Source organism: Aegilops tauschii, chromosome 4 (genome assembly GCF_002575655.3).
Source record: "Aegilops tauschii subsp. strangulata cultivar AL8/78 chromosome 4, Aet v6.0, whole genome shotgun sequence".
NCBI classification, from domain to species: domain Eukaryota; kingdom Viridiplantae; phylum Streptophyta; class Magnoliopsida; order Poales; family Poaceae; genus Aegilops; species Aegilops tauschii.
The window spans coordinates 105365843-105369504 of record NC_053038.3 but is presented as its reverse complement, the minus strand read 5'-3'; positions in this window follow the sequence as shown (position 1 = coordinate 105369504).

Sequence of the window (3662 nt, the reverse complement as noted above, 5' to 3'; positions counted from 1 at the left end):
CTTCTGGTGCATCTGCTTCACCATGTCAATTTCTATGTCACGGCCGCTGTGCACTTGGCTCATATAGCCAGAAAAGATATCTCTGATACTCATATGAGTATAATCAGCAACATCAAGCTTAGTTCTGCGGCGTTCAAGAAGTTCCTCCTTGGCAGGACACTTCGCCAGCACGGTAGGCCTCCCCGGCTCAATAAAGCTGGTTTTGGTGATTTCGACGTCAAGATCTTGATGATCATCCGTCTTGGTCGGGCTAGGGAATTCCGGATTTCCAGAACCATCGATGGTTTGCTCGACAGGCGGGTCAGCAATAGGAGTTGGTATGTCATGGGTTGGCTCAGGCGGCGGCTCATGAGTGGAGGCTTCAGGAGCGGCCGTTCCAAGTTCCAGCTCATTCAGGATTGGCTCTTCGGCCGGCTTGTTCTTCTTCGCCCTTTTGCTGGGCTTTGCTTGACCGCTGCATAAAATCAAAAGGTCAGTGAAAATACAACAAATTGAACTGAGCACAGATTAAGCAGGTTATCATTACCCTGGAGCGGTTTTAAAAGCCGGCAAATTGGACTGCATTGATTCGCCGGAAGAAGGTGAAGTTTCCTGATAATTTGAGTCAGAAGAATTGAGTGGTTGACGAGTGAGACCCGCCAAAGGATAAAAGGGATATAAGTCGGAGGTGACCTCGTTCCGACGCTTTCTTGGTGCATTGGGTAAGCCGGAGGAGAGTTCCGCATCTTTACTGGTCCGGGTCTGCCTCCGGCTCTCATGAATCTGCCGCTTCAAAAGAAATTGAGGATCGTGATAAGCTAACGGATGTGAAAATCTTACTTTCTGGGTTACTCTTCGGATTTCCTGTCTTGGCAAAGGCTCGGAGTCGGAAGAAATGATAGTTACCTCTTCAGCTTTTCCATGACTGGTTCCCGTGTCTTCCTGCTGATAATCAGTGTCAATAAGGTAATTAAAAAAGGAGCCAAGAGAGTCAAGGGCTACCTCCGACTCAGAGGTATCTTCTAGATGAAGCATATCTGAAGCGCTGGTTTTGTTTCCCTTCTTCTTGGCAGCGGCTTTCTGGGCGGCTTTCTTGGCCTTTCTGGCTTTCTTTGCAGCTTCATGATCATACTTGGCCTTCCAAAATTCGTCAGTGGCCTGTGAATTACAACAAGAGTTTTGAGTAAAGATAAAACTTTCAAAGGTGAAAGTAAAAATGCTTAAATTAGTGGCTTACCGCTGGAGCCGGGTTAGCTTTGCAGAAAGGACTTAAACCTACTTTGCCACAGTCTGCCAGGCTCTCATTCAGGAGTGACTTTGTCATATCATCAATGACGTCTTCAGATAAATCATCAGGGCTGTGCCGCAAAGGATCATTCTTCTGGCCTGTGTAGTCGCACATCAAACCAGGGCGGCGGTATGGGATAACCCGCCAGGCAAGCCAAACCCGGACCAAATTGATGCCATTTAAGCCATTCCCTAAAAGAGCCTTGACTTTACTCATGGTGGGCGCAAGCTTCTGGCGTTCAGTAGGAGACAGCTTATCTGGTAGAGGATGAGTGGACTCAAGGCGCAGGGCGTGAAAGCCGGGCAGAGGGTTCTCACCAGCTGGAGAAGTATCTTGACAATAGAACCATGTCTGGTTCCAGTCTTTGGGGTGACTCGGTGGATCGGCATATGGAAAAATGCAGTCTCTCCGTCGCTGGATTGAGATCCCACCAAGCTCCAAGCTAGGCCCGTTGGCACGTTCATTCTGGCGGTTCAAGTAAAATAATTCTCTGAAGAGCAGCAAGTTGGGTTCTTCTCCAAGGTACACCTCACAGAACACTTGGAAATTGCAAATATTTGATACGTTGTTGGGCCCAATATCTTGAGGTCGGAGATAAAAAAAGTGCAGGACATCTCTGAATTTTTTTGAGCCGGGTGGAGAAAAACCCTGGTTCATGTGGTCAGTAAAAACGATGACTTCCCCTTCTTTGGGTTGATGCTTTTCCTCTGTTGGATTAGGAGCACGATAGGATATGATTTCCTTCTTTGGCAGATAGCCAGTCTTCACAAAATTAGCAAGAGTGCTTTCTGCGACGATGGATTTGACCCAATTGCATGTAATGGGTGCTTTAGGTGCTTTGGGCGGCATTGTGATGGAAGCCTACGACAAAATGAAAATTTCCGGTTCAAATTTAAGCCGGAGAGAAATACTTCAATTCATATTCAAGATGGCAGCTTATAAAGGGGCCTAATGGTATATGGCTAATTATGTCAGATCATTTAAGCCGCCCTGAGCAGTTAAGTTATTTGAGCCGCCATGTGTGGTTGAACTTATCTACTGAGCATTTCAAATTTAAAGCCGGTGGTGTGAGCCACCATGGTTAGGCGGATCTATCAAGATACAGACATCGACTAAGTGTTATAAAAACAGGTTTCACAGATTGCAGTTATTACTTTGGATCAACAGATGCTCAGAAAAGGAAAAATATTCTAGACCTAACAAACCAGTACAGAGGAGTTCATCAGTTCGAAAGAGGCCTTTGTACAAAAAAGGGGATCTACTAGCATCTGAAATGGATGCGAAACAGCTACCACATGAATTTAGTACTTATTTTAGATCAAAAGAGGACGCAATGGAGAAACCACGGAGAATCCGTGATGAATAGCGAAGAACATAGAGGAACTTGAAAACCCTAATGCAGATCTGAGGTGCCGGAAGGCGAAGACTTACAACTGCAGATCTACTGCGGAGGGTCGTCGCCGTTCTTTGGACTGCTTCAGGTTGATGCCGCGGCCGAGGGCGAGGAAGACGAGGTGCTCTGCGGCGGCGGCGGAGCTCCAGTGGCAGTAGGGTTGCGAGAGGAAGAAGACGAGGAAAGGGGAGAATTAGGAAAGACCTGGTCATGCCTATTTATAAGGGAAGACTGATAATTGGGCGCAAAAAACGAGGAGGCCAAAAACATAATTATCCAACTACAAAGACGCCTCGATTCTCGGGATGGTCATTAAGATAAGGATCTATTGAGATACATTGGATAAAACATGCATTAATGGCAGATGACGTCATGGCGGGTCACCATAAATCCAAAGGATGATGTCATGGCAGGTTACAAAAATATTATACAAGAAAAGAGCAGGAGATTTTGCTTAAGTATTGAAGATTGACATGAACCAGTTCAAATCAATCTGGGGCCTAATGTTGGGGATATAACTATTAGGTATGACCCGCCCAGGAGGGGCCGGGTTATACCTACGAAGACTCTTGAAGCCCAAGACCAAGCTTGAAGATGGCGGTTCAGTTAAGGGCCCAAGGCCGAAAGGCGACTTAAGGCCTGTAGAGATAAACTGCCATATATGTGTAAACTTGTGTTATAAGGCAGGAATAGAGAGAAACCGAGCCGGGCACTGTTTATGAGGCGGCCGGGACTCTATGAGACGCTGGGCGTCGACCTCTGTATATAAAGGGACGACTCGGTGGCAGTTCAGGGCAAGTAACATCAAATCGAGAGCTAGGTCAAGCGGATTCGCTCGCTAGTTATCGAGACATACATAATCCCACTCAAAACTGGATCATAGGCTTTTACCTTCATCGCAAGGGGCCAAACCAGTATAAACCTCGTGTCCTTTGTCCCGATTAACCCCTTCTTGCTTCCTAGTTGCGATGGCTCCACGACTAAGTTCTTTCACTAGGACAT